General features: G+C 47.8%; 1 protein-coding gene across 4 annotated transcripts in view; it reads right to left on the bottom strand.

The window, feature by feature from the left end:
* Window positions 1-26,500, bottom strand: part of NIPBL (NIPBL cohesin loading factor) — a 319,095-nt gene extending 292,595 nt beyond the window's left edge. For 2 of the 4 annotated variants that reach the window (XM_063961101.1, XM_063961110.1), the window contains exon 1: window positions 26,034-26,500. The gene's annotated coding sequence lies outside the window, so the exon portion shown is untranslated. The remainder of the gene's footprint in view (window positions 1-26,033) is intronic. The other 2 variants (XM_063961082.1, XM_063961092.1) reach the window with 1 other exon arrangement.
* Between the last annotated feature and the right edge of the window lie 401 nt (window positions 26,501-26,901).

Here is a 26,901-nt window from a genome sequence, read left to right as displayed (position 1 = left end):
GGGAAAGGGTATACCTCCAATAATTTTCTATCGGAGGAAACCCACGTATCATCACACACTTTAATTTATCTGATTCAGGAAAAACTACAAGTAGATTATTCCCACCCTACATAATACCCTTATTTGTGGTACTTGTAGTATCAGAAATATGTAACACCTCCTTCATTGCCCTTAACATGTAACGTGTGGCCCTAAAGGAAAATACGTTTGTTTCTTCACCGTCGACACTGAAGTCAGTGTCCGTGTCTGTGTCGACCAACTGAGGTAAATGGGCGTTTTTACAAGCCCCTGACGGTGTCTGAGACGCCTGGACAGGTACTAATTTGTTTGCCGGCCGTCTCATGTCGTCAACCGACCTTGCATCGTGTTGACATTATCACGTAATTCCTAAATAAGCCATCCATTCCGGTGTCGACTCCCTAGAGAGTGACATCACCAATACAGGCAATTTGCTCCGCCTCCTCACCAACATCGTCCTCCTACATGTCGACACACACGTACCGACACACAGCATACACACAGGGAATGCTCTGATAGAGGACAGGACCCCACTAGCCCTTTGGGGAGACAGAGGGAGAGTTTGCCAGCACACACCAAAAACGCTATAATTATACAGGGACAACCCCTTATACAAGTGTTTTCCCTTATAGCATTTTCACATATGTAATCATATCGCCAAATAAGTGCCCCCCCTCTCTGTTTTAACCCTGTTTCTGTAGTGCAGTGCAGGGGAGAGCCTGGGAGCCTTCCTCACAGCAGAGCTGAGCAGGAAATGGCGCAGTGTGCTGAGGAGAATAGGCCCCGCCCCCTAAAACGGCGGGCTCTTCTCCCGGAGTTTGTGAGATCTGGCAGGGGTTAAATACATCCATATAGCCTCAAGGGCTATATGTGATGTATTTTAGCCATAAAAAAGGTATAATACATTGCTGCCCAGGGCGCCCCCCCCAGCGCCCTGCACCCTCAGTGACCGCTGGTATGAAGTGTGCTGACAACAATGGCGCACAGCTGCAGTGCTGTGCGCTACCTTATGAAGACTGAAAGTCTTCTGCCGCCTGTTTCTGGACCTCTTCAACTTCGGCATCTGCAAGGGGGGTCGGCGGCACGGCTCCGGGACGAACCCCAGGGTGAGGCCTGTGTTCCGACTCCCTCTGGAGCTAATGGTGTCCAGTAGCCTAAGAAGCAAATCCATCCTGCACGCAGGTGAGTTTACTTCTCTCCCCTAAGTCTCTCGTAGCAGTGAGCCTGTTGCCAGCAGGACTCACTGAAAATAAAAAACCTAACTTAAACTTTTATTCTAAGCAGCTCAGGAGAGCCACCTAGATTGCACCCTTCTCGGCCGGGCACAAAGATCTAACTGAGGCTTGGAGGAGGGTCGTGGGGGGAGGAGCCAGTGCACACCACCTGATCCTAAGGCTTTTATTGTTGTGCCCTGTCTCCTGCGGAGCCGCTAAACCCCATGGTCCTGACGGAGTCCCCAGCATCCACTTAGGACGTTAGAGAAATATATATAGTCATATCGCCAAATAAGTGCCCCCCCTCTCTGTTTTAACCCTGTTTCTGTAGTGCAGTGCAGGGGAGAGCCTGGGAGCCTTCCCACCAGCATTTCTGTGAGGGAAAATGGCGCTGTGTGCTGAGGAGAATAGGCCCCGCCCCCTTTTCGGCGGGCTTCTTCTCCCGTTTTTCTGAGACCTGGCAGGGGTTAAATACATCCATATAGCCCCCAGGGGCTATATGTGATGTATTTTTAGCCAGAATAAGGTACTATCATTGCTGCCCAGGGCGCCCCCCCCAGCGCCCTGCACCCTCAGTGACCGCTGCTATGAAGTGTGCGGACAACAATGGCGCACAGCTGCAGTGCTGTGCGCTACCTTATGAAGACTGAAAAGTCTTCTGCCGCCTGTTTCTGGACCTCTTCACTTTTCGGCATCTGCAAGGGGGTCGGCGGCGCGGCTCCAGGACGAACCCCAGGGTGAGACCTGTGTTCCGACTCCCTCTGGAGCTAATGGTGTCCAGTAGCCTAAGAAGCCAATCCATCCTGCACACAGGTGAGTTCACTTCTCTCCCCTAAGTCCCTCGATGCAGTGAGCCTGTTGCCAGCAGGACTCACTGAAAATAAAAAACCTAACAAAACTTTTACTCTAAGCAGCTCTTTAGGAGAGCCACCTAGATTGCACCCTTCTCGGCCGGGCACAAAAATCTAACTGAGGCTTGGAGGAGGGTCATGGGGGGAGGAGCCAGTGCACACCACCTGATCCTAAAGCTTTTACTTTTGTGCCCTGTCTCCTGCGGAGCCGCTAATCCCCATGGTCCTGACGGAGTCCCCAGCATCCACTAGGACGTCAGAGAAAAAAGTTTTTTATTTTAAAAGTGGGACAGCCACCAGCTAAACAGGGCAGGGGGGAGGGGTTAATTAACAGTCTCCCAGCAGCCACTGGGTGGGTGGTCCTGCCATGCTGACCGATCAGCAGTGATCAGCAGCACGGCATACACTGGGGGAGGGTGCGGGAAGGCACAGGGACCTACCAGTCCCTCTGAGAGCTGCAGCTGCGGGAAGTTTCCCTTCCCTGCAGTTGCACACGCTGTTTATCTGACTGGTCGCGTCTTGTGCGATCAGGTCAGATAAAGCACTAGCTGGTGTGGTCACATCTGATGTGACCATGCCAGGCAAGTGGTTAAATGATGGGCTCCTTAGCACTTGTTTTCACAGAAAGGGTCTTTAAAGAAAGGTTACTTCACAGATAGTGTAGTGGACAAGTGGAATAGCCTCCCATCAGAGGTGGTAGAGATGACTAACTACAGTAGGGCAAATTAAACATGTCTGGGATAGACAAAGATATCCTTACAAAGAAATAAGGCTCAAATAGCGTTTGAGGTAACAATATGGTTAAAAAGGAGGCTTGTCTGCTGTAAAATTCTACGGGGACGATTGAACCGTTTCGCGTATCCAATCTCCCAACTAAAATGCAGGGAGATTATGCATTTTAGTTGGGAGATTGGACCAAAGTGCTGGGCGCAACACAAAAAGTGCAGATTGTGCACTGAAACAGGTCACTTTTCACACATTTCTGCTCAGCAGCACAGGGGGCTGCAAGCTGAAATGTGTCTCCCCGCAGCTGAGCACGCCCAAACAGAGCAACAATTGAATTGCTCTGTTGGGCGCCATCCAGTGGTGGCTGCTGGGAGAAACATTTGAATTCACCCTATGTTTTTATCACCAGACAGTATCACCTTGCAAAGGGAAAATATAAGTATCATAGGGGTCGATTCTATTCGGCAACTAATGAATAGCGCCGGGAATTAGCTCCCGACGCTATTCAATTCAGCAACTAGTTACGTCGGCGATGGCCCGTTCTCGCCGACAAAACAGGTTGAATTGTCGGGAGAACGGGCATTCTCCGACTTAACTCCCCGGCGCGAGGCTGATTCCCGACAGAATCAGCCTCGCGCCGGCCGCGAGGCAGCACTTTTGTCGGGTTTCTCTTCTCATCCCCCGGGGATGAGAGAAGAATTCCCGACAATTGCAGGTAATTAGTTGCTGAATTGAATAGCGTCGGGAGCTAATTCCCGCCGCTATTCATTAGTTGCCGAATAGAATCGACCCCATTTATGGGCAGGAGGGCCTGTGACTTCCATAATAACACCTGCCAAACTCAGGGTAAGCAAAAGTGAATGAGGGGGGGGGGGGGTTCCTCTCTTCCAAATGTTGGGGCCCCTTGTACTTACTGCATGGGTATCTCCAGGCAATATTACCCTGAGAAAAGATTATCTCCCACAGATGGAGCACCCTTGTTTGAAAGAGGGGAGATATTCATTACGCTCTAGTGATCACCAATTGAATTGCTGTTTTGTGCCCCCTAGTGGTAGCTGCAGGGGAAAAAATTTAATTACCCTCCTTGTGTCAAATAAAAACCAGGGTCCCCTCATTTAATGCAGAAGGTTTCCTTGTATTTTTTTTATTTTTTTTAATTGAACACCTTGTTGGGCTCCCATATTATTCCTACACAATGGAAAAGCTTTTAGTTTACAGCAGTGAAAACGCTAAAAAAAAAAAATGGTCATATTGATGTTGGAACGTGGCGAGTGCTAATGTGGACAAATTAACTTAGCTTATGAGTGAAAGAATCTTCAGCAGTAGAATAGTAAAAAATTGTGTAATGAAAAGGAGCTACAGGTTCTCCATAGTAATGTGGAAGACAGCTACTGAATCATAGGAAGTGTGTAGTTGAAGGGGCAATTACTTTATTGACGCAGTGCCAGTGTTTCTTGGATAACTGATCAATAGATTGAAAGTTTATGTTTCTAGAGATCTGAAAACATCCATCCAGTGTAACAAGTATAAAATAAATCCGTAATGAGGGCAAATACTTTTTCACAGCGCTGTGTATCAATGGCAAATTCAGTTTTAGCATAACCATGGGGGTGTAATCTCTCCGAAACATCACCCCATGTTTAGCAATGGTTTAGAGTTACAGCCGTAGAACTATGCAGCAGGCACAGTCACTACGGCAGCTGTAACCTGCAACAATGAGAGTGGAAGCATTGAAAATCACAGGCCTATAAAACTGAATCACTGTATAGAAACTACATCATACGTCAGACATTAAAACAACACAGAGAAACCTGCCACACCTACGTATAGCCACGATATGATTCACTTTGTTCCCACTGAACCATTGTTTGTGTTCTAGTCTTCATGTTAAAGAATTAAAATGTCTTGATACTTCCCTCTCATGGTAAAAATCTCAAAAATAAAACACAAAGCATATAAGTAGTTTCTTTAGCTGCATGTTTGCTAGTAAATAAAGGCATCAGAACATTTTTGAACCCCGCACAATAATGTGTAATGTTACACACCAGAACTGGCTAATGCAAAGGGGTAACAAAAGAGGTTATGGCAACGCCAACCGTGGGTAACCCGTCTATACCCCAGCGTATGCACTCCAGTGTCCCCTAGTGGAAGAAGGAGATATATTGTAATAGTCCATCCCAATAAGCGACCGGCAAACAGTTATGAAAATAGAGTAAAGAAAAACTGAAGTGTGATATGGACGTATACGAACAAACTAAATCATTACTGTGTGATACCAAGTTACAGTATGCTGCTACTTCCATGATCACTACCCAATAATACTATTACCCAACCTCAAATATCCCACAGACTGCATTATCAAACATAGCAGGAAAAGAATACAGTGGTCATGAATAAATAGTTTAACCCAAAAATATCAGCACCAAGTGCCAGTAGTGAACGAGCATGTCACCACCACCAAACTTATTCCCCAACAAGTCCAATAAATGCCCCCAGCAGGAGCCTATTTAGGAAGTTCAAGCCATGATGACCCTTGCTTGTTCTAGCTTCACAATAGAGCAAGGGTCACCACGCCAAGTGCTAGGAAGAGGCTTATTCACAATGTTTAATACTATTACTGTGCTACAAAACCACAAAGCACTGCAGAGAGCGACTTACAAACCAAAATGTTCTCCAATTCTCTCCTGAAATAGCCCAAAAGTAATAGATGAATAAAACAAAACAGTAAATTTTCTAAACCGAAATATACATTGCTTGATGTTCTGGCGTAACTATCATTGGGGCAGACGTATTAAGCCTGGAGAAGTGATAAAGTGATAAGTGCAAGGTGATAACGCACCAGCCAGTCAGCTTCTGTCATTTTTCCAATCCGTAATGATTGGCTGGTGCGTTATAGCCTTCCACTTATCACTGCTTTATCACTTCTCCAGGCTTAATACGTCTGCCCCTGTGTGTGTTCCCTGCTCCTTTACAAAGCTGCTATAACACAGGTCACAGCCATTAGGTTCCTGTTGTGGTTCAAACAGTACAAGTCAGTATGTAATTTATTCTCTATCAAAGTTGCAGTAACATCACTGACCAAGTATAAGGGCCAGAGTCAAATGTCTCACCCCCCTCCCACCCGCGATCGTACCCACCGGCAGCTATTCTTATGTTGCTGCCGACGGGCGTGACAAGCTAATTCCAGCTCACTACCCTGAGGGCTGTGAGCTGAAGTGCACCAAAATGGGTCTTTTCACACCTATTACTTTAGTCGGGTTTAGAGCTTTGCACACCTAAACTAGAGTGTAATGGGCACGATCAGTGGGGGCATTTGAATAGCGCCCCACAATCTCCCGTCACTTTAGAAGGGAGATCGGGGGTGGAATAACATTTGAATTCCCACCTAAGTGTCTGAATAAATACGGAGCACATCTATGCCAAGGATAAGAAGCGTCATACTGACATAAGGCCTATGAATTTTCCTTCTAGAATATTGGCTGCTAGAGTTTTACCCACAGACCAGCATGTGGCATACCCGCAAGATTTAGTTACATGCATTCCTCCTATCGCATATATTATCTTAAAAGAATCTGTGTGTATATACTGTATATACATAGAAATACGTGTGTCACAACAGAAGCCCACAACCTAACCTGAAGAGCAAACAAGGGATTCAGCACTTCTGGAAGGCATTCACCTGATAAAGATGGATACTGAATGAAAGGTAACATTTGCATGATCAAGGTGGTAGGCTTCAATCCCTTGCCCAACCCTGCTTGCAAAATGTTAAATACTACAAATATGTTAGGACTATCCAAAAACTAGTCCTCATGGAACTCGAAGTGGGCAATTCATTTGTTGCTATTTACTTAATTCCCATGACAGGTGCAAAATGCATGGGATTAGCAGTGGTAAGCAGCTTGTCCAATGTTAAGTGCTGGGCTCACTGTAGTTACGGTGCAACCAGCACTCACGTACAGCCCCGAAGAACTACTCTACGTGTAGTCCTGCTGGAAAAGGAGTGTGTGAGCAGGAATCCGCGATAAGTGCAGCCTTCAGGGCTGTTCATGTAAACAACTGAATAGCTCCCATGCTGTTTAGACAGGAGCTACAGTCACACCAATTGAATAGCCCCTAACACTGCATATTTTCCATATCATCTAGCTGGAGCACAGGTGTTAGTTGATTAACACAACAGATCTACAGGTGCTGCCAATTATTCCTGAGGGTACCTTGAAAACATGTACTGTTATTGTTTATGAGGACAAAGTTTGAGAAACTTTGCATTATCGGACACTAAAGCACAATATTAGAACATGCCATTCAACATCCACTCCGTTAGGTGACATCTTTCCACCTGTGGAAGCATCACTGGTCCCTGGTACAAAAGCTTCTTGCGGGCAGGAAGAATCTATGGTTCTTGCACTGCCAGTTGCTGCATGAGTACACACCACATTGCTTAACTGTCAACAGAAAGCAACTGAGACAAGCTGTGCTCTGTCTTCCATCACCTTTTTCAAGACTCTCGGCTGGTCAGCAAGTGCTTATAAAACCTCTTCCAAGGGGTCGATTCTATTCGGCAACTAATGAATAGCGCCGGGAATTAGCTCCCGACGCTATTCAATTCAGCAACTAGTTACGTTGGCGATGTCCCGTTCTCGCCGACAAAACAGGTTGAATTGTCGGGGGAACGGGCATTCTCCGACTTAACTCCCCGGCGCGAGGCAGCACTTTTGTCGGGTTTCTCTTCTCATCCCCCGGGGATGAGAGAAGAATTCCCGACAATTGCAGGTAATTAGTTGCTGAATTGAATAGCGTCGGGAGCTAATTCCCGGCGCTATTCATTAGTTGCCGAATAGAATCGACCCCCATGTCTAAAAAAATGTTTTGCCACAGTGGGGTCAATTCTATTCGGCAACTAAAGAATAGCGCCGGGAATTAGCTCCCGACGCTATTCAATTCAGCTAAAGTTAAGTCGGTGATGTCCCGTTCTCGCCGACTTAACAGGTAGTTTTGTCGGGAGAACGGGCATTCTCCGACTTAACTACCCGGCGCGAGGCTGATTCCCAGACAGAATCAGCCTCGCGCCGGCCGCAAGGCAGCACTTTTGTCGGGTTTCTTCTCTCATCCCCCGGGGATGAGAGAAGAATTCCCGACAATTGCGGGCAACTAGTAGCAGAATTGAATAGCGTCGGGAGCTAATTCCCGGCGCTATTCTTTAGTTGCCGAATAGAATTGACCCCAGTGTCTACTGCAGCTTAAGCACCTTTGTCATTCAGGAAATACAACCTCGCCTCTTTCTTCATCTACTTTGATGTAAAACATGAATGAAGTTTCTTTTAAGTGAAAGCTTCTGGGACTCCCGTTAGTTCAGATGGGTTGCTGTTATTATATGGAAATATCACGTTCTATGTCCAGGTCAATTACTCTGAGAACTAAGGGCCTAATTCAGAGTTGATCGCAGCAGCAAATTTGTTAGCAGTTGGGCAAAACCATGTGCACTGCAGGTGGGGCAGATATAACATGTGTAGAGAGAGTTAGATTTGGTTGTGGTGTGTTTAATCTGAAATCTAAATTGCAGTGTAAAAATAAAGCAGCCAGTATTTACCCTGCACAAAAACAAAATAACCCACCCAAATCTAACTCTCTCTGCACATGTTATATCTGCCTTCCCTGCAGTGCACATGGTTTTGCCCAACTGCTAACAAATTTGCTGCTGTGATCAACTCTGAAATACCCCCTAAGGTCTTTCTAAGTGGAAAGCAGCTCTATACCATGACGACGATTTAGGGAATTATAACACTACAATTGACTGCTGACCTGTTGTTCATCCACTAAAGACAATCATGAACTAGTCCAGTGAGCCATAACTGTTAAAATGTTGAGCTGCCGGCAGCCACTAGATGGCGCCCAACTGAGCTATTCAATTGTTGCTTTGTTCGGGTGCGATCAGCTGTCAGCGCCAGCATTTCAGCTCACACTCCCCGGGGTGGTGAGCTGAAATTAGCAAAGTGACCCGTTTGGGTGCCCAAATGGGACTTTTTGCATTGCACTAATCACTTTGGTCAGATTTAGCTGGTTTATGCGACTAAACCCAACGCGCATTCTGTGTGATAAAAAAAAAAAACAACAATTGCATACCGCCCCCGAGCTCCCGTCCCTTTACACGGTGGATAGAGAGCAATAAAACAATTGAATCTCACCCTAAAGAAAAACTTGTGATATAGATGGGCAAATCACATCCATCGCGCTGAATTAAATTCCTCTCAGTAACTTCGAACCGGGACAAACCATGCAAAGGGGAGCAAATACGTTTATATTTATTCTTTTTGCATGCAGCATACAAACGCTGGAAAGCTTCATTTTTACACTACAATATAAATGTGCACTAGGACACATCCCTTCTAAGTCTTTCTGAACATTATAAATCCACCCTACCTGCAGCACAACATGGTTTTGCCAAGGTGTAAAGTTACTGCTTTCTTTGCCTAGCTCCAACTTTTTTGATCCATCTCATAATTTACTACCTTTCAAAGGAGCTCTAAAGAGCGGGACAATTATTTTCCTATTTTTCAGGCTTTTTAACTGGTGTAGCCACATTTTCAGGCACCTTGGTAGGGTGTCTGTAAAGGTATGCACTAAGGAGAGTAGTGACTCCTTTCTAATTTTACAATGTCTTCTGCTGCTAACATTTTCACGTCATGAAGACCTTTTCTGGACAATGGGGTCAATTCAATTCACCGACAGTTGAATAGCTTCGGGAATTAGCTCCCGGCGCTATTCAATTCAGCTCAAATTAAGTCAGCGAATGCCCGTTCTCACGGACTTAACAGGTTGATTTGTCGGGAGAACGGGCATTCTCCGACAACTCCCCACCGCAATGCTGATTCCCGACAAAATCAGCCGCACGGCAGCACTTTTGCCGGATTTCTTCTCATCCCCCGGGGGTGAGAGAAGAATTCCCGACAATTGAGTATCACTTGGCGCTGTATTGAATAGCGCGGTTCGCTCAGCACACATCTCTCCCTCCACTCAGCACAGTGCGATGTGTGCTGAGCGTGCGGGGGGAGACGGGGGCCCAGCGGGTAAAGTGAGCAACCTGCTAGATCTAGCCAGGCCAATCTAGCACCAGCTATCGCTGTGAGGGGTACACACAGAGTGATCGCTGCTTAAAATCTAAGCAATCTGGTCAGAATGCTTAGATTTTAAGCAGCGATCGCTCCGTGTGTATCCCCCTTAAGAGGAAATACACCAAGTAGCAATCACTCAGCATGCCAATATTAAGGACATTAATTGCACTTCTCCGTAGGGATCACCGATCCCTATTAAACACGTGTTAACAGCATTTAACTCAAAACAGCACAAGATGTGCATGTAAAACAATCCGACAATGCCACCCAATATGGAATATGGCCTTGAATATTAAAGTGTGAAAACATTTCATTTTACAGAAAAAAAAAAAAAAAACAACAAATCTGTCTCTTAAAGCAGATGCCAGGTTCATTTATTCAGACAGATTGGTGACCAATATTCAGACACGTTAATCCTTCGCTCAGCCATCATATGTTGTACATAAATTAACATTTACAACAAACAAAACGTAAGTGTTTTTATGCGATGGAGACAAGTTGCTGAGACGGATTGCATGAGAAGTGTCACATCACATGTCCTTTTCATGAGACTGCGAGGCGCGTTCCCGTGTGCCTCACATTGCAGATCACACGGGCTGACCATTATATTTATCTCAATCGCACAGAAATAGGTTTAATAACGTTAGATCGCATGAGATAAATCACTTGTAAAAAATAAACTCAAGTAGCAAATCGCAATCGCAGGGCTCGCGGGAAGCTGCCGGCCATATTGCAGGAAAAAAGGATCCAACTCATTGCTGAGATAAATCTCGCTAGTGGATGGGGGCCTTTATACTGAGGTCATATTGCTTTAAATGAGCCAACTGAAAAATAAATTTAACTGGTCACTAAACTACAGCTAATAAAAAAACTCTGGAACAAGTTAATTAAATTTCTATTGCAAGGAAATGTGTGTGGCATGAAGGTTTTAAGGTTTTCGGCATTGGCAAGTCCATTAGCAGAGCACCATGACATATCACGATAGAGACAGTCTTGGGCAACAGATACACAAGCGTATTAGAATAAAAACCACTGTAAAAGCAAGAAAGGCGTGTAATGATCTCTACGGGTGGAAAGGAAGATGGAGAAGGAGGCGCCTCCAAATGTTGTGATTTTATTGTGAGTTTAAGACACACTAGAAGGGTTATAGATGGTTATAGGTACTACTAATTTATGTATATAAGAATAGCGATGTGACAAGCGATCATGTGACTATGTATATTTACTTTTATCCTGAGTAGCACTAGCGCTATTATGCGCTCCAAATACCCGGAAGTTAAACCAGTGATGCGGGTCACGGTCACGTGATCAATGGATATGCTGTTGCTATGTTACACAGTTACTCCATTCTGGAGTGCGGAAGCGCTATACAAGGGACATCATGTGACCGAATGAGGCCACGTGACGCAACCCGCACCCTGGAGAACATTAGCGCTACTATGCGCGTATAAGCCTCTGATAAACAAGTCTACGATGCGGCTCACATGGTATAAACCATGTGACCGCATCTGGTATAACAGATCTAGCTTATCCCTTCCCCACTTAACAACCCTTACTCCAGAGAATATAAGCACCATTATGTGCGCATAAGTACCCGATAATAAGCCTATGATGCGGACCAAATTGTATAAATCATGTGACTGCATCTGGTATTACTAGAAAGGAGTCTGTGCTGCATCCCAATTAAGGCATGTTTGATTCATGATTACATACGTTTTGTAAGTAAATTGGCTAGTTGAGATGGATGGATTGAACAGGTGCTGGCTGATTAGCAGCCATTAAGGGTATAAAAACCCAGTTTGCACACTTGTTAGATCACCTTTTAAAAAGCTGCAGGATCTGCAGCGAAACGCGTCAGTTGTTATTGCAGATCACCCACTTTTCATTGGAAGCTGCTCTAGATGTGCCCAGACATTTATTGGACTCTTATCACGATTGTGCAGGAAAAACAACTGGTGAACGGATTTGACACTGGTACCTTCTCAAATCAGCTTTGCAACAAGGACACAGCAACCTTCACCCTTTCCAGGGACCTAATTCAGGGTACCTTTACCTCCAGCAGACACTCCTGTGGTAATGTTACATCTGGACTGTGCCATCAGCCCTATAATATTTCTATTCCTTCACCTACCTGCAGTCCATGCTAATTAAGGAACAGACACTAGTGTTTAAACAGCCCCTATTGGTGATTCTGAATACTTTTATGTGCAATTTAAAAACATTTTATTTTGCTCCTCCAAATGTAAATACAGCAACAAACTGAAACCAGGTCAAAAAGCTCCTGTGACATCACTGCCTATACCCCTGTGTGGGGTGCTATTCATGTAACCGGCGGTCGGGAGACAGACGGTCACATGACCTCCACCACCATCCCGCCCCCTCACTATGCCGACCAACAGGGACTATTTCCACTCGTGGGTGTCCACGACACCCATAGAGTGGGATTAGAAACCGTGGCGACCCCAGGTCGCCACCGAGCCCGCAAGGGGCTTGATGCACTCGCCCCTCCCCGCCGGGATTCCGGCGTCGGCATGCTGCCAGGATCCCGGCGTCGGTATGCTGACCGGCGATTTCCTGACCGCAGGTGTGTATCTTTGCCTAGTTGTCATTCACTGTCTGCAGAAGCTGCCATATGGTAGCCTATATAAATACTTAAAACACAATATACATCTATATATATTTAATGTAATGTAATATTGGTTTTACTTCCTTCTTCACGAAAACAAAATCCAAAACACACTAATAACTGGGGCTGCATTAATATATTCCTGCAATGGGCTTTATAACACAATCTACAAACATGACTGCTGCTCCTAATCAGTAACACACTCATGTGCTCAGGACTGTAACAAATGTTATTGGGAATTTCAGTCCAGCGCCAACAGTAGCAAAAACGCCACCATCCCACTGAGCTACAGCCAGGTCAAGACACAAGTGTCAGGTTTGGGCAACCTGCTGCTCTCCAGCTGTTGTGAAGCTAAAAGTCCCAGCATGCCCTCTTAGCTATCAAAGCTTGCTTGGGCTTGTAGTTGCGCCTCTGGAGAGCCACAGCTTTATAATAGAGGTATCAGTTATCCATATAATCACATACCACTAGACAGAACCACTTCAATGCATCTGTGGTACTTAGGCCCCCAACCAGGATGGATCAATTGTGTGATCCCCCATACGGTGTCACTATTACCGGGAAAGCATGTGCAGAGCTGGTCCTGCGTGTGACTCACATTTTTACAACAGCCTCTGCCTGATTGAGGGAGAGGCAGAGGTGTTTGGGGGCGGACGAGGGACGGAGATGGGCGGCACTTCTGAAAACGGGAGCGAGTTGCCCCTGTTTTCCCAAGAGTGGCGAGGTCTAGGTCTGCATCTCAGATGTAGATTTCTTGGCCTCGCAGGGCCCTCTGCTACGGCCAGTCTAATCACTCAGCTGGCAGTATGCAGCTGCGACACTGGATCGCAAATGCAGCAAGGTGGTTAACATCTCCTACAGCATTTGCATTAATATGGATCACATTGGCAAAGCTGCCTGCGAGCAGCTTTACAAATGCGATCCATGCTGAACGAGGGCCTTACTACAAAGCATTTATAAACCTTAAGTTTCTAAAATACACAGTACTAGACAATTAACAGCCATTTATACTAGCGTTTGCCCGTGTGGATGTATGTTATTACTCAGCAAAACTAATTTTACAAAGAGAGTAGTGCCATCTAATATTGTGCTGTATATTTTACATTGTACACACTGGGCCCAATTCAATTAAGCGCAATATGAATTGTGCCAGGAAGGAGGTATTCAATAAACCGTACCGCTATGTTGGAGAAAGCCTATTCAATAGACCGCACTGTTATGTCGGAGAAAGACGATTCTTGCGCTATAAAACGGGTGTTCAGTTGCGCGAACAAACATTCTCTGACTAGTGTCTGGGCCTCGCTAAAGGCATAAAACAGCATTGCGGCACAAGCTTAGTAGGATATCTGCTTGCACTCTAGGAGGGGTGTAAGAAGATATCCTCTGGTCGGGAATAACAGCACCCTCAATTAAACAGCTCCCGCAGCTCCTTCTCAGCACTATTCATGTCACGCTGAATTGAATTGACCCCAGAGATGCAGTTTTTCCTACAGGGACTAACACAGAAAGATGCTTGGGGATACTAACTCATGCGCAAGCCACGTAAAGCTGCCCATAGGAGAAGCAGCTGGTCCCGGGATCTACGCCTGCAGCCCTAGGGTTCTCCCTTTACGTTGGGTTCTGTTGCACAACTTGGACGGAGTCAAGTTCCACAGAAGCATGATCGGAACACTAACTTTCTGACTCTAACCGATTGTAGAGAGTCTGTTTTTTTCCTTTCTTGCACATCTCCCTGATGTCACATCAAGATCTTAAGGGCCCCATACACTAGAACGATAATGCCCGATTTCATCCAATTTTGGGCATTCGGGCCGATATATCAGGTAAAATCTGGCATTTGGGATGCGTTTCCGATCCGATCCACGTTCCCGTGAGTGTCGGATCGGCTCCCCTAGATCGTTAGTGCTGCACTCGTGATATGTCGGTTCCCGCAGGTATGGCTGGGATCACATAAGATATATCGTATGCAAAATGTACCAAATCGTATGGAACCGCTCCCGGGAGAGTTCAAGGGAAATCGCCTCCTACTTCAGCCTCAGACATATCGTTCTAGTGTATGGGGCCCTTTACATACCTCAGTATCTTTCTACGTCACTAAGCTGTACAATAGTGAAAACGCCAACCAAATTCATCCAGTAGTTTTTGAGTGATGACTGATCAAAAAGACACGAAAATTCAACAACAAAATAATCTTACTTCATAAATTGTCCCTAGAAGTATATTTCTCAAAAGGTTTATTATATGTATAGATTAGAAGCTGCACAGATTTATTTCCTCTAACGGAGTGTGTCCATCAGCTGCAGTCCACTCCGTGTTTAGAGGTCTTGTTTCAAACATATGCAATGCCAGCTGAATGCTACAATGGCCCCACCAGTACACTGCATATCCACAAGCACCCTGCACAGTGGCTGAGTCTCACAAGGCGATTTATCATGCTCTGATCACTCAATAGCCTGTCTCCAGCTACAGACAACACTGCCAGGAAATGTGTCACCATAAAGCACAGAGAAAAGTGACAGATCGGGAATCACCTGTATACTATGGGGTCGATTCAATTCGGCAACTTATGAATAGCGCCGGGAATTAGCTCCCGATGCTATTCAATTCAGCTCCAGTTAAGTCGGCGATGGCCCGTTCTCGCCGACTAAACAGGTTGAATTGTCGGGAGAACGGGCATTCTCCGACTTAACTCCCCGGCGCGAGGCTGATTCCCGACAGAATCAGCCTCGCGCCGGCCGCGAGGCAGCACTTTTGTCGGGTTTCTTCTCTCATCCCCCGGGGATGAGAGAAGAATTCCCGACAATTGCGGGTCACTAGCAGCTGAATTGAATAGCGTCGGGAGCTAATTCCCGGCGCTATTCATAAGTTGCCGAACTGAATCGACCCCTATAAGAATATCTGTTACAACTCCAAAACAAGAAAAATGTTTTTTGCAGATGGCTGCCTCTTAGAATAAATAACAAAACCCATCTTTAATTAGGTTTCAACATGACTATTACATGCACAGAAATATATTTCATTACAAATGTGGCGACTTAAAGACTACAACAATTTCTGACAAATTAGATATTTTCTCCACCAATGCTATTACTCAAAGCAAACAAACCAAATTTGTATAATAGTGCATTCAGGTTCTTGGCACAAATAACGGATGGGTAACAAAGCCCCCCCCACACACACTTGTGTACACCATATACCCGCAACATGTAGGCATGCTTCATACAGAACCCAGTGTGACTGCTGGAGGAGTAAGGACAGGACAAGTAACAGCCCCCCCTGCTTGTGTACACCATATATCCATAATACAAGTGTGCTAAATACAATACCTAACGTAACGACTGGAAGAGTGACAGCAGGGTAAGTGACAGCACCTCCTACTTGTATACACCACATATCCATAATACAAGCGTGCTACATACAGTACCTAGTGTGACTACTGGAGGACTGAGGGCAGGAGAAGTAACAGCCCCCTGCTTGTGTATACCACATATCCATAATACAAGCATGCTACATACAGTACCTAGTGTGACTGCTGGAGGACTGAGGGCAGGAGAAGTAACAGCCCCCTGCTTGTGTATACCACATATCCATAATACAAGCGTGCTACATACAGTACCTAGTGTGACTACTGGAGGACTGAGGGCAGGAGAAGTAACAGCCCCCTGCTTGTGTACACCACATAGCCATAATACAAGTGTGCTACGTACAGTACCTAGTGTGACTACTGGAGGACTGAGGGCAGGAGAAGTAACAGCCCCCTGTTTGTGTATACCACATATCCATAATACAAGTGTGCTACGTACAGTACCTAGTGTGACTGCTGGAGGAGTGAGGGCAGGAGAAGTAACAGCCCCCTGCTTGTGTACACCACATAGCCATAATACAAGTGTGCTACGTACAGTACCTAGTGTGACTGCTGGAGGAGTGAGGGCAGGAGAAGTAACAGCCCCCTGCTTGTGTACACCACATAGCCATAATACAAGTGTGCTACGTACAGTACCTAGTGTGACTGCTGGAGGAGTGAGGGCAGGAGAAGAAACAGCCCCCTGCTTGTGTATACCACATATCCATAATACAAGCGTGCTACATACAGTACCTAGTGTGACTGCTGGAGGAGTGAGGGCAGGAGAAGAAACAGCCCCCTGCTTGTGTACACCACATATCCATAATACAAGTGTGCTACGTACAGTACCTAGTGTGACTGCTGGAGGAGTGAGGGCAGGAGAAGTAACAGCCCCCTGCTTGTGTACACCACATATCCATAATACAAGTGTGCTACATACAGTACCTAGTGTGACTGCTGGAGGACTGAGGGCAGGAGAAGTAACAGCCCCCTGCTTGTGTACACCACATATCCATAATACAAGCGTGCTACATACAGTACCTAGTGTGACTACTGGAGAAGTGAGGGCAGGAGAAGTAACAGCCCCCTGCTTGTGTACACCACATAGCCATAATACAAGTGTGCTACGTACAGTACTTAGTGTGACTACTGGAGGACTGAGGGCAGGAGAAGTAACAGCCCCCTGCTTGTGTACACCACATAGCCATAATACAAGTGTGCTACATACAGTACCTAGTGTGACTGCTGGAGGAGTGAGGGCAGGAGAAGTAACAGCCCCCTGCTTGTGTACACCACATATCCATAATACAAGTGTGCTACATACAGTACCTAGTGTGACTGCTGGAGGAGTGAGGGCAGGAGAAGTAAGAGCCCCCTGCTTGTGTACACCACATATCCATAATACAAGTGTGCTACATAGGGGTCAATTCAATTCGGCAACTTATGAATAGCGCCGGGAATTAGCTCCCGACGCTATTCAATTCAGCTCCAGTTAAGTCGGCGATGGCCCGTTCTCGCCGACTAAACAGGTTGATTTGTCGGGAGAACGGGCATTCTCCGACTTAACTCCCCGGCGCGAGGCTGATTCCCGACAGAATCAGCCTTGCGCCGGCCGCGAGGCAGCACTTTTGTCGGGTTTCTTCTCTCATCCCCCGGGGATGAGAGAAGAATTCCCGACAATTGCGGGTAACTAGCAGCTGAATTGAATAGCGTCGGGAGCTAATTCCCGGCGCTATTCATAAGTTGCTGAATTGAATTGACCCCATACAGTACCTAGTGTGACTGCTGGAGGAGTGAGGGCAGGAGAAGTAACAGCCCCCTGCTTGTGTACACCATATATCCATAATACAAGTGTGCTACATACAGTACCTAGTGTGACTGCTGGAGGACTGAGGGCAGGACAAGTAACAGCCCCCTGCTTGTGTATACCACATATCCATAATACAAGTGTGCTACATACAGTACCTAGTGTGACTGCTGGAGGACTGAGGGCAGGACAAGTAACAGCCCCCTGCTTGTGTACACCATATATCCATAATACAAGTGTGCTACGTACAGAACCTAGTGTGACTGCTGGAGGAGTGAGGGCAGGAAAAGAAACAGCCCCCTGCTTGTGTACACCACATAGCCATAATACAAGCGTGCTACATACAGTACCTAGTGTGACTACTGGAGGACTGAGGGCAGGAGAAGTAACAGCCCCCTGCTTGTGTACACCACATAGCCATAATACAAGTGTGCTACGTACAGTACCTAGTGTGACTGCTGGAGGACTGAGGGCAGGAGGAGTAACAGCCCCCTGCTTGTGTATACCACATATCCATAATACAAGTGTGCTACGTACAGTACCTAGTGTGACTACTGGAGGAGTAAGGGCAGGAGGACTAACAGCCCCCTGCTTGTGTATACCACATATCCATAATACAAGCGTGCTACGTACAGTACCTAGTGTGACTACTGGAGGAGTGAGGGCAGGAGAAGTAACAGCCCCCTGCTTGTGTATACCACATATCCATAATACAAGCGTGCTACGTACAGTACCTAGTGTGACTACTGGAGGAGTGAGGGCAGGAGAAGTAACAGCCCCCTGCTTATGTACACCACATAGCCATAATGCAAGCGTGCTACATACAGTACCTAGTGTGACTACTGGAGGAGGAAAGTTGGAGTACACGCATGACTGCATATGAGTAATAGCAGGCACCGTGCACTCTGCGTCCGGGTGATGGGCACAGGGGGGGCGGTCAGAGGAGGTTGTAGTCACGGAAGATCACGTGACTGAGCATAACAAGGGGGTACAGGGCATCCAGCTTCTCCCATCACAGCCCCGAGTCGCCGCCTGATGATGACGACGACAGGGGAGGAGGCTGCGGGAGGTGGGGGCTGCTGCTTTCCCAGGGCTTCTCCTTTCTTATGCCGTTTTCGTCAGCTTGGATCCCGGCCAGGAGGGAGCTGCTCTGGGAATGCACGGGGGAGGGACTGGGACATGGGTGTAGCAGCGCTCTCTCCGCCCGCCGGCAGCTGCTGCCCGGCCCTCTGCTCGCAGATAGTTAGGGGCTTAGCAAGGCCCCGGGCTAGGGGCAGGAGGCAGCACAAAGAGCAGAGAGGAGACCCGAGCGGGAGTCACAGGGGGCGGAGGAGTAGGGGGCGGTCAGGTCTGGGGAGAGAGGTAACTGTGTGTACAGCAGCTTTGTGTGACACAGAGGACAGCATCGGGAAAACACAAAGTGGGCGGAGATCGCTTCCATGCCACTAGGCAGAGAGACCGCTGATGTCCCGTCCGCTGGCTGCGATCTATCAGAGCCTGCTACACGGTGTACGAGTGTCCCAACACAGGCAGGGACACATGGTTCCTCCTGCCCGCTACAGGGTGGAGGAGTGTCCCCGACACAGGCAGGGAAACATGGTTCCTTCTGCCCGCTACAGGGTGGAGGAGTGTCCCCAATACAGACAGGGGTCATGCATGGCACACCGTGTAAGGTTCTGCCTCCCGGGAGTTCTATCCTAGAATGGAATCAACTCTTTATAAACTCCAATTACCATGTATTTTAGCACAATCTACATCACACAGGTGTATTAAGCCGGCCTAATGCACCAACTCCAGGGGGTACAGAGGGCCCCACGCACCACCTGCCCCGGGATAGGGATACACAGAGCCCCACGCACCACCAGCCCCGGGATAGGGGTACGCAGGGCCCCACGCACCACCAGCCCCGGGATAGGGGTACGCAGGGCCCCACGCACCACCAGCCCCGGGATAGGAGTACGCAGGGCCCCACGCACCACCAGCCCCGGGATAGGGGTACGCAGGGCCCCACGCACCACCAGCCCCGGGATAGGGATACGCAGGGCCCCACGTGTACATAGGGCCCCACGCACCACCTGCCCGGGATAGGGGTAGCATCACCTGCCTCGGGATAGGGATACACAGAGCCCCACGAACCATTAGCCCCGGGATAGGGGTACACAGGGCTCAGCACAAACCACCAGCCCCAGGATAGGGGTACACTGCTTCACTGACACCACTAGCCGCGGAGCAGGGGTACACAGGGCTTCCCAAAAACCAGTACCCCCTAATTACAAACATCATATAACACAATCCCTAGCACATACAGTAGTAGCAAACTCAAATGACAAGTCCCAAAACAGTCTAGCAACCTTATTTCATAAAGCTGTTGTGGAACTACCAGCCCCAGCATGCAGTGCTATCTCTTTATAGATAGAGATACAAGTATCCTACGTCAACTACAATCCCGTGGCACAGTCACCGAGAGTTGGATCAGCCTGCTCTAATACAAAACAGAATACATTTTCAGACAGGTGTAAGACAGGTACAAGGAAGACCTAGATAGGACAGTACATATATAACAAATACAGCCATGAGGGCACAGTGTGTGTTTCAGCTACATTTAACATTACTTTCTAATCAGACATACTACAGGCAGATTGGCAATGTGCACTGTGAGCAAGGAAATGAGTGCAGCCTAAATTGTGACCAGTCATAATACATGAACTTAACCAGAGTAATCTGCCCATCACTTCTATTCCAGGGAAAGGTAGACCACATCACAGCAACACTATGTTACTCTGTTACCTATACAGAGAGCAGCTACTGCAGACTGCTATGTGGGCAGGGAGAGAGAACTTATGTGGACATGGATAATAGGGGGTCATTCAATTAGCATTGCAGGTATGTAGCTCCAGGGGAAAGTGCCTGGAGCTATTAAATCGACTGCATCATGTCCAGCACTCAAACAGGGAGATACACTTTATCACACCTAGTGCCCGGTGTTTAGTCATAGTAAACTGCATCTCCCGCTTTAAGTGCCGGTCGCAATACTAAGACAACACGCAATAACACCATGGGGGTCGATTCATTTTTTTGACAGTTGAATAGCGCCGGGAATTAGCTCCCGGTGCTATTCAATACAGCGCCAAGTGACACTCAATTGTCGGGAATTCTTCTCTCACCCCCGGGGTATGCGAGAGGAAATCCAACAAAAGTGCTGCAGCGCAGATGGCGCAAGGCTGATTCTGTCGGAGAATGCCCGTTCTCCCGACAAATCAACCTGTCAAGTCCAGGAGAACGGGCATTCACTGACTTAACTTGAGCTGAATTGAATAGCGACGGGAGCTAATTCCCGGCACTGTTCTACTGTCAGAGAATTGAATCAACCCCCATGACTAGTCCTGAGGCAATCGCTAATGCAGATCTCTGCTCTGTGAACTTGTGGATTTACAGTGCGAGAAACTGACTAGCTCTGGATACTTAATACGGGAGCTACATCCCTGTGATGCTAACTGAATTGCGCCCATAGTAACTTGTTGAGGACGCTATACTGGGATAGAGTGGTGCAGACACGTATGTGGACATGGTTAATAAATAGTGACTTATAGGGGGCGATTCAATTGTTTTTTTTTTTTTTACAGGCAGCACTAATTAACAGGCGACCGACAAAGCAATTCAATGGGGTCTCTGATCAGGCATAAGTGCTGTAGCACCCACATTTTACTGGGACAAAGAACAGATGCAAACTCCGCTATAAGGATACTACTGACCTATGGATGGGTCTACACTTGGGACACACAAAAAACAGTGCAGACACTGCTACGTGGCCAAGGGATAATAGCAGCCTAAAGGTTGCCATACACTTATGCGACTTCTCCAAGGGAGAAGTCACATAATATTTCCCTTGAACTGGGTGGCAGGATCGCATACGATACATCATATGCGATCCCAGCCATGCCTGCAGGATCCGAGATATCTATAGTGCTGTACTTCCTAGTGTTCACTCTAGAAGTGAAATGGGGCATGGCGCCGGACTCTGGGGGCATATGCGTGCTCGAAACGGGGATGCGGCCACGCAAATTAGAGGGCGCCTACGTCATTTTAGTGGGCGGTGCGGCCCACAGACGCTACTATAGAGGGCGTCTGTGGCCAGCGACGTCACTTTTGGGGGCGTGCCCAGCACCTCCGTTGGTGCTGGGCTTCCCCAGCTCTCTCCCAATGCATGAATGGATGCCTTTACACGCTGGGAAGGCAGGAAGCGGGTGGCTGTTCTAGAAGGGCGCCGCAAAAGGGGCAGGGCGGGTTTTGCCTGCTAAAAAATGGGCAGGGCGCAGCGCCCTGCTAAAACAGCCTAGAGCGAACACTACTTCCGATCTAGGGGCTCCGATCCGATGCTCACGGGACCGCGCATTGGATCGGAGGTAAAGCACATACGATTTGCCAGTTTTCATCTGATTTATCGGTCCAAAACATCGGAATCTAATTAAATCAGGCAAAATCTCACTAGTGTATGAGCACCTTAAGGATGGTGCTACACTTGGGTCACAGAAACCAGTGACGTCAAGGGACAAAAGAGACTTATTGAGGGCGAATGTTCCAACAAAGCAATACAGTAGTTGCTCCACTCGGGCGCAAGTGCTGAGGTAGCGAGCAGAAATATGTAAAAAAAAATTGCCTCTTGGGCGCCAAAACAGCTCTTTTTCGAGTCACACCCACTACTTTAGTCATTTACGTGGCTAAACCCCATTTGGGCGCGATGAGCATATTTAATTGGTACCCAAAACAATTAAATTGCTCCGTCAGACGTTCATTCATTATTGCCACCCAAAAAACAACAGAATCAATCTCAATGAGGCTGTTTCATTGGGACACAGTGAAAACAGATGCAGACTCTACAGTGAGTCAAAGCAAAAAAAAAAAAAAAAAACTTAACTTTGTATCTTGGCAAAACCATGTGACACTTGCAGGAAGGGTGCATTTAAAATGTGCAGAGATTTACATTTGGGAGATTACAAAGAAAATCTAAGCCTCAGTTAAAAATAAAGCTGTCCAGCATTTGTGTGCTACATGCTAAAGCAGCCAGTATTTACGCTGCATGGAAAAAAATAATGTATGTGTACTTTTCTTTGCGCCCTATTATGTATCTAAGGGGTCGATTCAATTCGGCAACAGATGAATAGCGCCGGGAATTAGCTCCCGACGCTATTCAATTCAGCTACTAGTTACCCGCAATTGTCGGGAATTCTTCTCTCTCACCTGGGGGGTGAGAGAAAAAAAACGATAAAAGTGCTGCTGCGAGACTGATTCTGTCGGGAATCAGCATCGCCGCGGGTAGTTAAGTCGGAAAATGCCCGTTCTCCCGACAAAACTACCTGTTAAGTCGGCGAGAACGGGCATTCGTCGACTTAACTTTAGCTGAATTGAATAGCGTTGGGAGCTAATTCCTGGCGCTATTCATCTGTTGCCGAATTGAATCGACCCCTAAGGCAGCTAAACGGACACAGGAACAATGCAGGCGCTGCTACATGGTCAGGGATAACACTACCTCGGACAGAGGAGACAGCAAACTAAGGTGATAACTACACCCGGGACACAGAATACAGACACTGCTATGTGGACAAGGATAATGGTGATTTGGAGTGGCAGCCATACTGGACAGAGTGATGCAGATGCTGCTGTATGGCTATAGATAATAGTGACCTGTGAAGGTGGATACACTGGGAAACAGAAAGATGTAGGCACTTATGTGGCGAGGGATAATAGTGACAGAGGTAGCTACACTTGGGATACAGAGAGAAGGACACGTGGTCAGTGATAATTGTGACAGAGAATTATGCAGATGATGCTACGTGGAGAATAGTGACTTGTGGAGATGGTTACACTGGGACACAGAAAGCTACTATGTGTAGAGGGAGAATAGTGACTTGGGCATGGATAATGGTGAAGTATGTAGGTGGGCTACAATGGGACACACAATAATAGGTTGACAAGGACAGTCATGACAAGAGGTGTCTACACTGGGACATAGAACAAAACTGACACTGATATGTGGAGGATAAGAGAGAAATATAGGAGGTGGCTACACTGGAACACAGAGGATGAAGCAAACACTGCTAAGAGTAGAGGGAGAATAGTGACATGGACAGTGGTGGCGTGTGCAGGTGATTGGGACACAAACAATGCATATGTGGACAAGGTACAGAAGAATACACTAGGACACAGAGAGAACAATGCAGACACTTGCTGTGTAGAGGGATAGTAGACAGATACACTAGGACACAGAAGGATGCAAGGCAGGCATATTAGTGATAACTTAGAGGCATCAACACTGGGACAGAACAACGCAAACAGGATAAACAGTGACCTATAAAGGAAGCTACACTAGGTGATAGGACGATGCAGGCAATGCTGTGTGGAGGGATAATAGTAACCTATAAGAGGAGGTTACACTGGGACACAATGCTACAGACTGCTGTGTAGAGGGATGCAGCTTTAAAGGGACAGAACTAATAAGACACTTATGTGACACAGAAAATGTTGCAGACACTGCTGTGTATACAGGGATAATCGTGACATGTAGAGGAATAATAGTGAGCTATGGACACTGACGCAGAACGTGCAGACACTGCGGTTAGTACAGGTATAATAGTGACTTGCTGTGGGGTAATAGTGAGCTATAAAGACTGACCGAACGGTGCACACAATGCGGTGTATACAGGGATAATAGTGATGTGCAGTGGGGTAACAGTGAGCTATAAAGACTGACCGAACGGTGCACACAATGCGGTGTGTACAGGGATAATAGTGATGTGCAGTGGGGTAACAGTGAGCTATAAAGACTGACCGAACGGTGCACACAATGGGGTCGATTCTATTCGGCAACTAATGAATAGCGCCGGGAATTAGCTCCCGACGCTATTCAATTCAGCAACTAGTTACCTGCAATTGTCGGGAATTCTTCTCTCATCCCCGGGGGATGAGAAGAGAAACCCGACAAAAGTGCTGCCTCGCGGCCGGCGCGAGGCTGATTCTGTCGGGAATCAGCCTCTCGCCGGGGAGTTAAGTCGGAGAATGCCCGTTCTCCCGACAAAACTACCTGTTTTGTCGGCGAGAACGGGCCATCGCCGACGTAACTAGTTGCTGAATTGAATAGCGTCGGGAGCTAATTCCCGGCGCTATTCATTAGTTGCCGAATAGAATAGACCCCAATGCGGTGTGTACAGGGATAATAGTGATGTGCAGTGGGGTAACAGTGAGCTATAAACACAGACAGAAAGGTGCAGACACTGCTGTGTACAGAAATAATAGTGAAGTGTAGAGGGGTAACAGTGAGCTATAAAGACAGACAGAACGTGCAGACACTGCGGTGAGTACAGGGATAATAGTGACGTGTGGTAACAGTGAGCTATAAAGACAGACAGAAAGGTGCAGACACTGCGGTGTGTACTGATATTAGTGACTTGCAATGGGGTAATAGCGAGCTATAGAGACTGAGAACGGTGCAGACACTGCTGTGTGTACAGGGATAATAGTGAGCTACTGAGGAAGCCACACTGACCCAGAGAGAACGGTTCAGACACTGCTGTGTGTACAGGAATAATAGTGACCTGTAGAGGGATAATAGTAACCTGTAGAGGCATGCACACTGACACTGCTGTGTGTGCAGGGATAATAGTGAACTGGAGGGGGAGCCACACTAACACTGCTGTGCATACAGGGATAATATTGACCTGGAGAGGGATAATAGTGACCTGGAGAGGCAGCTACACTGACACTGCTGTGTGTACAGGGATAATAGTGACCTGGAGAAGGATAATAGTGATCTGTAGAGGCAGCCACACTGACACTGCTGTGTGCACAGGGATAATAGTGACCTGGAGAAGGATAATAGTGATCTGTAGAGGCAGCCACACTGACACTGCTGTGTGTACAGGGATAATAGTGACCTGGAGAAGGATAATAGTGATCTGTAGAGGCAGCCACACTGACACTGCTGTGTGTACAGGGATAATAGTGACCTGGAGAGGAATAATAGCGACCTGCAGAGGCAGCCACGCTGGGACACGAGGGGGTGCACAGAACTGTACCCAGTCAGACCCAGGAGTCACACTAGGGCTGGGGACTGGAGGTGACCTCTACCCCGGGCTGGCCCCAGCAGAGCCGGCTGTGGAGCCCCAGGCCGCGGCCTGTCAGAGGCCGCCCCCGTAATCCGTACCTCAGCGGCGGCCTAGCGCGGCCTGTGATCCCAGCCCGGGACACAGATTCCCCCCCACCGCCGCTGTAATCACCAGCAGCCCCCTCCCTTGCAGCGGCCAGGCCGCGCTCCCAGCCCGCATCCCCGCCGGAGAGATTACCTGAGAGGCGGGCCGTCACTCGCTCCGGCCTGGAGAGGATAATCCGGACATGTAGAGAGAGGGGGAGCGGGGAAGGAGCCGATCCCTTCTCCTCCTCCCCCCGGCCTGCCCCCCTCCCTCCCGCCCGCCGGGATCCAACGGAGAATAGTCCGTCCGAGCAGCCTCCGCCGCCGCCACACAGTCCACTATCCCCGACACAGAGAACAGGCCCCGGGCGTCCGTGCGCTGCTGGGAGGTCGGGCCTCGGCTTCCCCCGCCGCCCCGGGAGCACGGACTGAGCGCGGGCTGAGGAGGAGGGCGCCGGTGACTGGGGGCGGGGAGGAGTCCGGTGCTGCGCGGCGCTCCGGGGATCGGGATCCGCTTCTCCCTCACACAACAAAATGCCGACCGGAAGTGCAGCCGCACGAAGGACTCCCTCCACCGGCGCCAAACCGCCGAGCAGCCGGAGCCACGGCCACTTCCGGTGTGTGTGTGTGTCACACACTCACTCTGCTCCTCCTGTGTACACACACACACTACTACCACTGTGTCATCATCTCTGTGTGTGAGAGAGATACACTTCCGCTGTGTGTGACACTATATTCCCAGCTTGTGCTGTTCCTGTGTTATACACAGTGGTGATGATGATGATGTTGTTGTTGTTATTATTACCACACATACACAACAACAGGCCAGGCCCTTCTACATAATAACCCCATACACACACACAGCGCCATGAGCAAGGGAGAAATATATGACATCATTCATGAGGGTGAGAAATGTGGTCATATTTGTGTTCCTACACACTGCTGTGTAACCGTACAGGTGCGAAGTTATGCAACTACACAACAATGTATAGGTACAACATTATACAGAGACACAACTATAG

Source organism: Pseudophryne corroboree, chromosome 1 (genome assembly GCF_028390025.1).
Source record: "Pseudophryne corroboree isolate aPseCor3 chromosome 1, aPseCor3.hap2, whole genome shotgun sequence".
NCBI classification, from domain to species: Eukaryota; Metazoa; Chordata; class Amphibia; order Anura; family Myobatrachidae; genus Pseudophryne; species Pseudophryne corroboree.
The sequence above is the reverse complement of the archived record's forward strand: the minus strand, read 5'-3'. Positions and strand labels throughout refer to the sequence as shown.